At 44.5% G+C, this 14,052-nt stretch overlaps 1 protein-coding gene across 1 annotated transcript in view; it reads right to left on the reverse strand.

Moving 5' to 3' along the window:
* NALF2 (NALCN channel auxiliary factor 2) overlaps window positions 1–14,052 on the reverse strand; it is a 28,393-nt gene that overhangs the window by 12,314 nt on the left and 2,027 nt on the right. The gene's annotated exons all lie outside the window — the stretch shown is intronic.

Raw genomic sequence — 14,052 nt, forward strand, 5'->3', positions numbered from 1 at the left:
TTTGGAAGTTTTTTGTTACCAGAGCAGAAACTAGATTCCCCTGAATGATAAAGCAACAGGGGAAGCCAAGGAAGTGGATGGACACAGAGAGAAAAAGGATCAACAATGGATAGTTGGGAAACACTGCCATTTGAAGGGAAGATGGAAGAAGGAAATCTGATAAAAATCAAGGAGTGGTTTAAGAGACTGCAGGAGAAACACAAGAAAGTGACATTCTGTAAATCAAGGAAGGATAGAGTTTCAAAGAATCGAATGTGGTCAGCAGTTGAGGGCTTAGACAGGATCATGTCAGTTTCTCACTATGGTGAAACAGTTTCAGTGGGACAGTGGGGACAGAAAGCAGACTAGCCAATTTAAAGGGGAGTGTGAGGGAAGAGAAATGGAGATAGCTAAGTGTAGACTACTCTTCCAAGAAGCCAAAGAGTCCTGTTTTTTCAACTACTTCATGGGATTTGGCTTCTAGTTCCCTCTTCTATCTTGGGTATTCACAATCAAACAAGTTCCTATTTTTCTGTGTCCCTTGCAGCTGAACACAATCTCCAGGTAGACTTTATCAACACAGAGTCAAGTAGAAGTATCAACCCTCCTGTCCTAGAAGCTCTGTTTCTGTTAATGTAGCCTAAGACCACATTTGCTCTCTGGGGGACAGTATTGTATTCTTCTGGTATTCACTGGACATAGAGAAGGGAAAACCTCCCTGGAGTGTGGGATCAAAGATAGCTTAGATAAAAGTCCCTGCAGGGCCTAACTCGGCAGTGGCACAGTGGGTAGAGCATCGGACTGGGATGTGGAGGACCCAGGTTCGAGACCCTAAGGTCGCCAGCTTGAGTGCGGGCTCATCTGGTTTGAGCAAGGCTCACCAGCTTGGACCCAAAGTTGCTGGCTTGAGCAAGGGGTCACTCGGTCCCGGTCAAGGCACATATGAGAAATCAATCAATGAACAACGAAGGAACCACAATGAAGAATTAATGTTTCTTATCTCTCTCCCTTCCTGTCTGTCTGTCCCTATCTGTCTCTCTCTCTGACTCTGTCTTTGCCACACACACACAAAAAAAGTCCCTGCAGGGAGCTCAAGCTTTCTGGTGAGATATCTGTCTAAATTAAACATCCTTGAGAGAGTAGGCTCCCTGAAGACAAGGATTGTACTTTATTTATCTGCATTGCCCTCAGGGTTTCACAGGGAGCTGAGTATAAAGAAGAGGTGCTTGTGGGAGTGAACACAACACAACACAGGGTACAGAAGTGTAGTAGAATTGTACACATGCAATCTGTATAATTTTGTTAACCAGTGTCACCCAAAAAAATTCAATTAACAAAAGAGGTGCTTACTAAGTACTTGAAAACCAAGCCTCCATGATCTAGCCCACATTGGAAAAGGGTGAAGCGCTCCAAGAAAATGGTGGAAATAATGAATTAATCATTGTGTTTGCATGGACTTTTATAGCTGTGATGGTGAAATTGAAGATGCACTAGCAAAACATCATAAAAAACAAAAAAAGAGGCAATTATGAACTCCAGGAAAACAAGTTGACCAAGGAAAAAATGTAATCACAGTATTCTACATGACTCAGCTGTGAACAATGTTTATAATCTTAATATTGTAAACATGAACTACTGTTAAAACAAGAAATTGTGATATGTCCATATTGGATGTCTGAGGGGAGGGGAAGTATGTGTGCACATAAGATACTGTTTGTAGTAAGAAAGCTAAATCCTTTAATAAAATGAAAAGTCAATAGATATTTAAAACAGAGAAAAAATTAAAAATAGCAGCATTGGCATGCCATTTAGAGATATGGAGGTAAATATCAAAAGAAACATCTAAGAGATTTGCAAATATTTAACTCTGAAGAATGAGGCTCAGGGGTAAAGCAGAGGCTTTTAATTATAAGCATTGATATCTATATTTATATTTAAAAGACAAGTAGTACAAGCTACAAGGATATATATCACATATATATTAGCATATGCATATGCTAACAAGGATATATGTAGGATAGATATACACATGTGTACATATGTATTTGTATATACACATACACACAGTTATTTAAAACAAAAAAGTCAAGAAATAGCAGTATTGCTATACCATTAGAAATGTGGTCATAAATATCAAAAAAGAAAAAACTAAGAGAGTTTCAAGTGTTTAATTCTGAAGAGTGAATACATATATGTAGCTTATAAATATCTTCTTAAATTATGAAAATATATTATTCTGATAAAATAAACTGACTTATAGCCATGAACCTCAAAAACAATAAAGAAAATCCCTAAGACTTGACCTGGGCAACCTCACCAGACTCAGCTCCAAAGTCTGAAAGCCCCAGGCCCTGCACTGCCCAGTCCTGGATGACTGCTCCATCATCACTTGTCTGGACCAAGGCGTGGGCCTGGCAAGTTTACATGCCAAAAGAATGAGTGAATGGTCCTATCACTAAAAAGAGGAACTAATCTAAGAGAAGGGGCTTCTGTGCATGATGGTTGTGTAGGCCACCACAGGAATGCTGCTTATGTGACAGTGACAACCATCGCTCCTTTGAGCTGAATACAGACATGCATGGCATAAAATCCTACTGCTCATCTCAAGCACGCTTGTCTGCCATGCATTACTAGTCCTGAGCCAAGTTCCCAGAAGTAATCTCCAGTCTTCTGCATTGTGAAACCAGCTTCCTGCCCCTGCCATACCTCCTTCCCCAAATGCTATGCCTTGCTGGACAGATGAGAGGCCAGGGAGAACAGAGGGTTGCTAAAAGGACCTGTCAGCTGTGCTTGGTCTCCAGAGCTTAGGTAAATCAAAGCATTGGCCCACCTAAGCATGTGTTTGTGCCCTCACTCACTAGAATCTCTCCAGTTGCCTCTGGCTCCTGGATCCCATCCCCACATCACACACTTCACCCCCTGCTCCCAAATTACCTTTCTTTTGTTTTAAGCAGACCACCCCAGTGCTGTCAGTCTCCATTGGGTTTTAAGCAGTCATTTGGGTTAAACATATCCAAGTAAAGTGAGAATAATAGGTACCATTTATTAAGTGCTTATTGTATACTAGACTTTGTTATAAGCAACTGACACTTATTAATTCACTGAATCCTCAGTAACCACTTCCTGAGGTGGAGTTATATTTACAGGTGAGGACAGGAAGGACAAGAGAATAAATTGCCCAATGATGGGCACATGATGCAGTGTGCAGATGATGTTTTGTTGATTTGCACACCTGAACCTGTACCCCAACATATTCAGTTAAAAATATATATATTAAAAAATAAATGAACTTGGTCAAGGCCACGCAGGCAATAATTACAATGGCAGTTAGAAGTTCTTGAACACTTTGTTTCAGACACTGTGATCTTAAGAGATTAGCATGCTGTATGTCATAATGACCCCATTTCTTAGTTTCAAATACAAAGAAAGTGAGGTTTCAAAAGAGATGAAAGAAAATATTCAGGGTTTTAACAACTATGTTATGGAGAAGACAGATTTCAAACTGGAATTTGAAGCCAGGTGTACCTGGACTTCAGTGCCCAAGCTCTTGTATGCCATATTGCTCCTTGGACAGTTCCTCCAATTTCACTATCATTGTGGCAGTAATTAGCTTTTCAATTAAACACGTCTTTTTGATGAAATTTCAGATCAAGTTGGGGGAGACATTTCTAGGACTGGATGGGAGGGTACTTTTCTAAAATCAGTGTATTCAGCCCATTCTCTGTATGATAAGGTTTTATTTGTAAGGGTGTATGTGGGGGATATTTGGGTACTAGAGGCTACAAGATGACCACTTCCCCCCATCAATGCACTCTTTTCTTCTTTCCTTTAAACACATACACATGCACACACACGCGCTCGCGCACCCCTGTACCACTGGTAGATAGAGATGTTGGAAAGAGGCAAATGTTGCCTTATTTCTTCCAAACCCATCAGCTACTTATTTGGAGCCCCGGGCTCACTAGTTCTGCTATAATCTTTGGCAACTGGTGAAGGGAGGGCAGCTGTCTCCTTGTGGAAAGGTTTTCCTGCCTTTGGCCATGAGTTCTCCTGTCCCAGGTCCTATTATTCAGGGACTTCTGGAACTGCCTTGCTCTGGAAGACTCCAATGCAGAGTCCATTCATTCACAAAGGTCTCAGGGCAGCTTCACACTCTACCTCATTGCTCCTTCTCCCCAGTTGCCCCATAGATGTTCTTCATTGCAAATCCTTTGCTCCAGTTATAATGGACAGTTAGCCAGAACTGGGCTCAGATTCTGGGCCACTAACTAGCTGTGTGGTCTTGGACAAATCACCTACAAAGAGACAGGGACTCAGCCTCTAATATGCCGTGTGACTGTGAGCAAAGTACTTTCCCTCTCTGGGCCTCAATTTGGATCTAAAAAGATGGTTCCTAGGCTGGCAGCATATGGGGAGAAAACAGGGTCAAACATTTTCCAATTCAAGCAGTCATGCTCTTACCAGCTATGAAACCTCAAGCAAGTTGTTTAAATTCCCTGATCTACACTTTCCTCATCTGCAAAATGGAGAGAATAAAAGCACCTATCCTTACCTTTCTGTAAATGATGTCTGTAAAGCAACTAGCACACGGCTTTATCTATAGCATAATTACACTAACACAGATTGGGTAGTACTATTGCCTTCTGGCAATCAAATCCCTGGATTTGACCTGGATTCAAATCTCAGCTCCAAGTCTTACTAGATGAATGACCTTGAGCTAGTTATTTAACCTCTCTGAGCCTGTCTTCTATGTCAAATGGAGATAGATACAAATGCACCTCACAAGGCAGTTGGAAGAATTAAGTGAGGCAAAGTATATAAAAAGTGGCTGAGATAGTTCCTTTTTCCTATTCCCTCCTTTCATCTCTATGATTCAAATAACAAATGAAAATAAAACTGCCATATATGTGATGAGAAAAAGTTAAAACCATTAATACATAGAAAAGAGTACACACAAATCAATAAGAAAAACACAAGACATGAACAGACAATTCACAAATCAGACAATACAAATGGACTACAAACAAGAAAAACAAATATTTGACCTAAGGCATGCAAATTAAAAGCCAACACTGTACCATTTTCAACTCCAAATTAGTAAAGCTTCAAAAATATGATACTCAATACTTAAAAAGAGTGATACATTAGGTCCATAATTTTGGCGAGGGTGTAAACTAGAATAATTGTCTGGAAAGAAATTTGGTAAGAAAGAAATCTGCATGTCAAAAACCTTAAAAACGTTAATTCTCTGATTCTGTAAGACTAGTCCCAAATGTTCATCCTTACGAATTAATGTTTATCCTCCTATTTGTATGCAAAACAAAAGCAAGCCAGGCATTTTGTGTGCAAGTATTTCTGCAGCCCTTGAGAGGGGTTCCACAAATTCTTAACATCAGTAACCTCAGGGCAGCACACTGGGAGCGGAGGGACTGGGAGGATTATTAATGTTTCTTTATAAGCCTCTGTATTGTTAGACTTGGTACAATGAGTATGGATTATTTTGTGATTTAAGAAACTCAGCAAAGTAGAGAAATAAGAAAAAAATAACTGAAATAGTATTTATTTTAGAAAGAAAACATAGGTCTGGCAAAGATTTATGAGCAAAGATATTCATCACAGCATTACTTACAATAGTAAAAGTTGGCGGTAAACTAAATATCTAATAATAGAGGACTATATTGCATTATATATAAATTGCACTATGTTCATGTGATAAAGTATTGTGCATTCATTAAGAATGATGTTTATAAATACATGACTACATGGAAATATACTCAGTATAACTTTTAATAAAACGTTTAAAAGAGCAGGGTAAAAAGCTATATGATTTCAACTATGTAAAAATATACAGTCACACCTACTACGATGGCGATTATAAAAAATAACAAATAAATAACAAGTGTTGGTGGGGATGTGAAGACACTGGAGCCCTCCTGCACTGCTGGAGGGAATGGATAATGGTACGACTGCTATGGAAAGTGGTCTGGCAGTTCCTCAAAGAGTTAAATATAGAATTACTATGTGATCCAGCAAGTCCACACTTGGGTATATACCATAAGATCTGAAAGCCGGGGTTCAAACAAATATCTGTATACCAATGTTCACAACAACATCGTTCACAATAGACAAAAGGTGGAAGGAAATGAAAACAATATGTCCACACGAAAACTTGTTCATGAATGTTCATGGCAGCTTTATTCATAATTGCCTCAAAGTGGAACCAACCCAGGTATCCATAGAGATGAATTGATAAACAAGACAAACTAATATTACTGAACCATAAAAAGAGATGAAGTATGGATCCATATTACAATACGGATGCACCTTGAAAACATTATGTTAAGTGAAATAAGCCAATCAAAATGGACAAATAGCGTACGATTACCCATATATAAAGTACCTAGAACAGTCAATTTCATAGAGATAGAAAGTAGAATAGAGGTTACCAGGAGCTGAGGAAGGTAGGGAAGGGAGTTATTGCTTAATGAGTATAGAGTTTTTGTTTAGGAGAATAAAAATGTTTTACAAATGGATAGTGGTGATGGTTATACAACATTGCAAATGTACTTAATGCCACTGGATTTGTAGATGTAAAAATGGTTAAAGTGGTAAATTTTATACACACACACACACACACACACACACACACACACACACACATATATATATTTTACCACAATGAAAAACGAAAAGGATTATATATCTATATCTGCCACAAAAAGACATATCAAAAGGAAATACACTATAACAAGAGTGCTTCTGCAATCTGTTTCCTTTTATACTTCTATTTTCCAAAAGTTCTCAAAAACCTTTTTTTTTGTAATTGGCAAAAAGTTATTTTAAAATGATTCTGAGCCTATAATAAATCTGATGGACTAACATGTTTGGAGGTTTTAGTTCAATACCAAGCAGATATGCTCACCTTTCACAGACCAGCCAGGTAGCCATAGCATCTATTGAAAACCAAACAAAAAGACAGGTACCCCCCACTACTACCACATGTCCTCCTCCAGGCTAAACTTGCTGATGTGGCACTTCCTTATACCCCTAAGAGAAGCATGGGAATTAGATGTCCAAAGTTCAGGCCAGGTCTACACAGGCTCTGGAGTGACAAGTTGTCACTGTTTCCCCTTTCAGCTCTCCCACCAGGTGCTAGACAAGGCTCAGGCCCATACTAGGCCTGCCTGGGGGACCTTTTCTCCTCTTGCCCCAGTAGATCCTTCCAGCAGATTGAGGCTGAGGCTACAGCAGATCCCTTCTCTCCAGGTAAAAGGAGCCCAGATCCTCCCATCTCACTTGCAGAGCCTGCAGAAGGAGGAAATCAATACCCTCCTTCCTCATGCCTTCCTCCATCACTATCCCAAAAGCATACTAGGTCTCAAGGACATGACACTGGGGTATTGAACAAAAAGGATGCGAGTAGGTTCCCACTCTGGATCTGAGACACTCCAGTGGCCCCAACAAGCTACCAGAAGGCTCTGCTGGACTTCACCTGCCATCAGTTCAGCTTCTCACCCCAGTCTCTCAGCAGCCAGCTGGCAGGCATTGCTTCAGATGGCTTAAGGAAATTATGAACATTTTTATACATGTGTGCACTGGGAAAAGGGCTGACAGACCTGGGTGAGTATCCCAGTCTTCCCACCTTTCAGCTATGTGGCCTGGGTAGGTCACTTTTCCTCACTGAACCTGTTTTCTCAATTGTAAAATGGGGACAATGCTAGGATGCCTGTCAGAATAAAATGAGTTTATGGACCCACACAAAGACCTGGCATCTCCCAGGCACTCAAGAGCTTGGTGCTTCCTTTTCCCCTCTTCTTTTCTTATCGCTTTCTTCTTTGGCACCAGCCTGCCCAGCCTTCTGGCCCAGAGACTTGTGGTTTAGATTCCAAGTCCTTTCTCCAGAATCCCTTCAAGCAGGAGCTTTGGTCTGGGAAGCCCATTGCTTCGTACTAACTGCTTCCCTTTCCAAAGCCAGCGCCAGCACAGCTGGTGCACTTTCTCTCTCCTCTAAGGATCTGCCAGGCTCAAGGTGTGTGTCAAAAATGTAGGCTATTCTGAACCACCCCCCCCCTTATGCCCATGGAGAAAAGTCTAGTCAAGCGTCTCTGGCCACCTGCACACACATTGGTCTGCATAACCACAGACACATGACATGTCTACACCCCAGAAATTTCCAAGGTCAGCAGCAGAGAAGGATGCTTCTGAAGGCCCATATTTATCTAGACCCCTCAGAGGCTGCCCCTGGCTTTCTAGCAAACACCTGCAACTGGAATCTGTCTGTGGCTGAGGGATAAGCAGAGCAGGGACAGGTCTCATGCCCAGTCTTCAGGTAAACAGCTTCAGGGGATGGGAACAAAAAGGAACTTCCCCAAGGGAGAAGTTGTTCTAGCACAAACTTTCACCCTTGAGCCTGATGTGTCTCCCTACATACCTACCTACATACCATGTAAAGGCTGCAGGTACCCTATCCCTGAGGTAACAATGCCTGGGGAGGAGACTGACATGCACCTACACAGCTTAGAAGCACCCAATGTCTCCTGCTTGTGATGTGCTTGGAGGTGCCTGGTCCTCCTTTCATCTCAGCATCACCCACTGTCTTCCCTGTCCTCACCCCCTACCTCCACTGTGTTCAGCAGACTTGCAGCCAGACCATTTAGCTCCCCCTACCCCAACATTAGGAGATACCAGTGTATCCTTCTTTGAGATTCCCGTTGCCATGGTGACGACTATAGTAGTCAGGATGCCTGTGGGAAAGATGGGGAGTAGCCATGAAGACTGTGTGTCTGCAAGTCTATATGTCTAAGTGTGAGTGCATGCACACATGCACATGTCTTCCCAGAGTGGGGAGGAGAGAAAGAAAGCAGAGGATAAAGAGCAGAGAGGAAATGTGAGGGATAAAGGGAATGAGAAAAGAAGGATCAGAGGAGGAAAAGAGGCAGGCGGATGGGGAAAGGTGAGGGGAAGTATGAGTGCAGTGTGAGGGATGTGAGGGGCGAGGAGGATGGGGTGTCAAGGGCAAGAGGTGCAGTGTCAGGAGGGTTCAGAGTAAGGACTTGAGGTAAATGCTGGGAAGGGTGTAAGAGGTGGGAGATGAAAGGGGTGGAGAGGGATAGGAGATGGGAAAAGACTAACTGTTACAGGAGCAGGGCAGGGATTGAGGGGGACGGGAGGGTGGGAAGGGATAGAGGAAACTATTGGGAGGAGTGGGAGTGTGCGGAGTGTAGGTGTAGGGGCAAGAGCTAGACCAGTGGTAGTCAACCTGGTCCCTACCGCCCACTAGTGGGCTTTCTAGCTTTCATGGTGGGTGGTAGCAGAGCAACTAAAGTATAAATAAAAAGATAGATTTAACTATAGTAAGTTGTTTTATAAAGGTTTATTCTGCCAAACTTAGCGAAAATACGACATAAAGTACTTGGTAAGTAATTATTATCATATGCTTTAACTTGCTGTAACTCTGCTTTATAAATTTTATAAAGTTACTTCTGTACTTTATAAATCACTATTACTGTGGAACCGGTGGGTGGTTAGAAAATTTTACTACTGAGATACAAAAGTGGGTGATAGGTATAAAAAGGTTGACTACCCCTGATCTAGACAGTAAGGTGTAGGCGCAGGGGTCCCCAAACTTTTTACACAGGGGGCCAGTTCACTGTTCCTCAGACCGTTGGAGGGCCGCCACATACAGTGCTCCTCTCACTGACCACCAATGAAAGAGGTGCCCTTTCCGGAAGTGCGGCATGGGGCCAGATAAATGGCCTCAGGGGGCCACATGCGGCCCGCAGGCCGTAGTTTGGGGACGTCTGTAAGGGTGTGGCTTGGAAAGGGTCTAGACCAGTGATTTTCAACTGCCGGTCTGGTGCCGGTCCACCAGAAATTTTGTGCCAGTCCGTGAAAGAGTTAACCACCCTGATGTGTATGAAGACTATAGTCTGCATACCTGCACTGGTCTAGGGTGATTTTTGAGTAGAAGATTGGGAAGTTTGTGGGGTCTTTAGTATGTGGATGGAGGGTGTTGAATGTGGCCAAAAATTTGGAAGAAATATGGGAGATAATAGTGGGGAATGGGTCAGGATGAGGTCAGGGGGTCTGGACAGGTGTGAGCAGCATGAGGCTACTTTCCCAATCCCACGCTTAACCCACTGCACCCTTGTCTAAGCTAGAAACATCGTCTCTTCCTGTCCCTGCCCCTTCTAGGAAACCAAACTCTCAATTCCTGGGCAGTAAGCTTCTGCGGGGCTGGAGGCCCCACCCCAGAGGAAACTGTGCCCTCATTCCCAGAAGGTGGCTTCTTGACTGCCACCCTCTTCTTCCATCCCCAAACAGGGGTCAGGAAACCTTTTCTGGCCCCCAAAACCCTGGGTCAGGAAGGCAGACTATGGGCACTGCTCCTTGCTTGTGAGCTTGGGTGACATCAGCGACCATTGGCCAACTTGGGGCTCTAGCCCTTTACCTAGCACCCTGAGTTCCCTGCTCCTGGCACCAGCATTAGCCCAGGAGTCCTGCTTGGCAAAAGAGCTGTGGCAGGTGGGAGGAGAGAGCAGGACAGCGAGGCATAAATGGCTGCCAGCCAGAGTGGAGGAAGAGAAGGGCCCCCATGGGTACAGGCAGAAGGCAAGGTGCCGGCCCTGACAGTCCCCTGCCCCATGTGTGGGGGTTAGGCCTCTTTCCCCAGCCCTTCCATTCAGTGCTGCTGTTCAGGGAGCAGGCTCTGATCATGGGCCTAAACTGTGGTCTGAAATAGACCTCAGAGGTCACCTGGTCCAATTCTCCCCATAATCTGGTATTAGAGTTATCTCCACAGCATTTCCTCCAGGAGTCTGCATGAATCTGGCCAAACATTTCCTGGAAACGGGACCTCACCTCCTTTAGGGCAATCTGGTACTTCTTTGGAAGAAAAATACTATTAACTGAGTAGTAACTCTGCTGTGCCAGGCCTAGGTACTGTGCAGACTTCTCATTAATAATGACCTCACAGCCCTGGCTGGTTGGCTCAATGAATAGAGCGTCCACCTGGCATGCTGATGTCCTGGGTTTGATACCCAGTCAGGGAACACATGAGAAGTGATCATCTGCTTCTCTCTCCCTCCCTCTCTCATTTCTCTCCTTCTTCTTCTCCCACAGCCAGTGGCTTAATTGGTTCAAGTGTTGGCCCCAGGCACTGAGGATAGCTTGGTTGATTCGAGCATCAGCTCCAAATAGGGGTTGCCAGGTGGATCCTGATAGGGGTGCATGCCGGAGTGTATCTATCTTGCCTCCTCTCACTTATAGAAATAATAATGACCTCACAGGGCTGAGGTTTATTTTATAGATGAGAAAAGCAAGCTTTAAGGAAAAAAGATGTCCCCAGCTCAAGGTCACATAGTAAATAAAAGAGCTGGGTTTGAACCTGGGACTTTTAACTACAAAGAGCCCCTGGAGTTAAGCAGGATATGCCTCTTCTTTTGCACCACAGCAACTCTTCTGAGGTCTGCAGGAAGAAACCACAGCCTTCTGAGTGTCTTCTTCTCCAGGTGAAACAGCTCCTTCAACTGTGTCCAGGAGAACTTGGGTTTCGACCTCCTCCCGACCTGCTCCATGTGAGATCCAGAACCAAACACACAGTCTTCCAGGTGGGTTTGGACCAGCTCAGAATAGAGAAGAACTATCACATCCTTCCTTGGCACTAACCTTTACTGCTGTGGCCCAATGGTTGGTAAGAGCTGAAAACTGTCCTTCTCTTGGGCAAGGCAAGGGGCTTCTAGCCCCTCTTGGATGAGAGCTATGAGAACAGAGGCTAGGGGTTTGTTCCCATCTCCACCACTCCCCTCAGTCGGAATGGCGTGTATTAGAGTAGGAAAGCACAGAGGTAGAGGAAGAGGCAATCAGAATCAGGCAGGAGCATGGCAGGGCTGTGAGGACAGAGAGTTGTGGGGAGTGAGGTGGTTGTCTAGTAACTCTAGGCAGGGCCAGGAGGGCAAAGGGGAGGGGGAGATAGGTGTTTTGGGATAGGGGGTATTCACAGGGAAATTAGGGAGGGGTGGAGCATAAGGGGTGGCAGAGGCCAGGATGGGGATGAGCACAGTCTGCCTCAGTTAACATCAGGAGGAAGTCAGTTGCACATTTAAAAAATGTTGCAACTGGTACTAAATTGGGAGGTGTCACAGGCAGCAGTGTGGATGGGTCTGATTCGTGGGGCCCTGTTTGGCCAAAAACAGAGGCAGACATTGCAAAGGGAAAGAATGGGGTTTTGGGGGCTGCCCCCAAAAATATCTGACTGAGGCACTCAGGACAGGGTCCCAGGTATGAGGGTCACCTGGCCCTGAAGCAGTTCCAGGCTTGGTTTCCAGAAGTAGAGGAAGCCCCCTCATCCTGGCCTGGGGCTGTGGGCTCTCCACCCAGGAGAAGCTTTGAGGATGGTCATCATCTCCAAGGGATCCCATTTGGGGTAGGAGCTGAGAAGACTGTCTTGGAGTCCGGGGACAGGATCAGAGATCAGCAGAGAAAGCCTAGGATGTAAGTGGGGTGATGCGGTGAAGAGAGGGGCTTCAGGAAAGAGGAGAGAAGGCTTGTCTTTTCCCTTAGTGACCATAATACAGCTGGAATCAAGAACTCCTTAGATCTAGGCCTCAGTTAGGGAGAGAGCATTGGAGAGGAGTGGGAGAGAGAAAAAAAAGCTCTGGAGCTGGCACTGCCTTCTCCTGGAACAACAGGCAGCAGGAGAGCAGGTGGAGTGCACTTGAGATGGAGAGCAAGAGGAGAGCAACAGCGACAAGGAGACAAAGGAGCGGAAGGAGTTGTCCTGGCCGCAAGGAATTTGCTGGGAGGCCCTGGAAAAAATATGAGCTTAGCACCAGAACATGTGGGTTGGAGGCCTGGCTGAGTGACCATGGGGCAAAATGCTTGATCTCCCTGCACCTCAGTTTCCTCATCTGTTAAACGGGATAATGGTGCTGGTATTACCAATCTCCTTGAGCAGCTGTGATCTCATAATACATGCGAAGGAGGTTAAAACCCTATCCATTACATCAATGTCAGGTGTTATATTATTATTTCAAAATAAGACACGCTACCTCCTCCCACTTGAATCTCACACAAGACTCAGGATGTGGGTAGAGCAGGGATTATTATTCCTGTTTTACAACTGAGCAAATGAAAGTTAAGAGAAGTAAAGCAACATGCCCAAGGTCACATTGTTAACAAGTGGTAGAGGCTGATAAGGTCCAAATCCTGGAGATCAGTGGTCTTTCTCCTACAGCAAACTGCTTGGGAAAAATAATCAGCATGAATGACTATTATTTAGTGTGCGATCAGACACAGCTTGAAGCCAATTGTAACGTGGGAAAAACCCCATGGGAAAGCTGGGGTGTGGTCTCTCATTCATCCTGATGATTGAAGAAATCTTGAGGGCATGGGGTTGAATTGAGGACCACAAGACACACATTCTTTATGCCTTCTGCTAATAGATGATGTCTGTCTGTTCCCACTGAGTGTGTATATCTGTGGCTCACACTGAGGCTGGGTGTCTCTATCTCTGTATGACAAAATGTGTCCTCCATGTGACAGGACTTCTGCCTTTGTGCTCCTGACATCATGAGGAGATGTACATGTGTGACAGGGTATCTGCTTTTATGGCACTGCTTGGTGTGACAACCTCTCTGTATCTCTGTGTGACTTTGCCCAGAACAGTGGTGGTGGTGGTATATGGCAATGTGTGAATGTGTGTGTGTGTGTGTATGTGTGTGTGTGTGTGTGTGTATCTGTCTGTACATCTTTAAGAAACGGAATATCTCATCTGGTAGTGTGAGTGAGGCAGTGAGTCAGCTGAGGCTGAGGGAAGCGGGAAGGAAACAGCTAGGTTACGAGAACAGGAAAAGGGAGAAGGAGAAAGTGAAGTGAAGGGTAGCAAAGAGCTATCCTTTCCGCAACCCCCTGCCTAAATCCCTGAGGAGCCCATGAAGAGCATAGAATTCTGCAGAAGTCCAAAGGGGTCATGTTGGATGAAAAAGGGCACTTTTTGCCCCTCTCCAAAGCTCGGGTAGGAGACAAGCTAGACTGGGAGGCAACTATCTCCCTCTACAGCTCTCAGCCTCCCAG

This window comes from Saccopteryx leptura, chromosome X (assembly GCF_036850995.1).
Source record: "Saccopteryx leptura isolate mSacLep1 chromosome X, mSacLep1_pri_phased_curated, whole genome shotgun sequence".
Classification (NCBI taxonomy): Eukaryota; Metazoa; Chordata; class Mammalia; order Chiroptera; family Emballonuridae; genus Saccopteryx; species Saccopteryx leptura.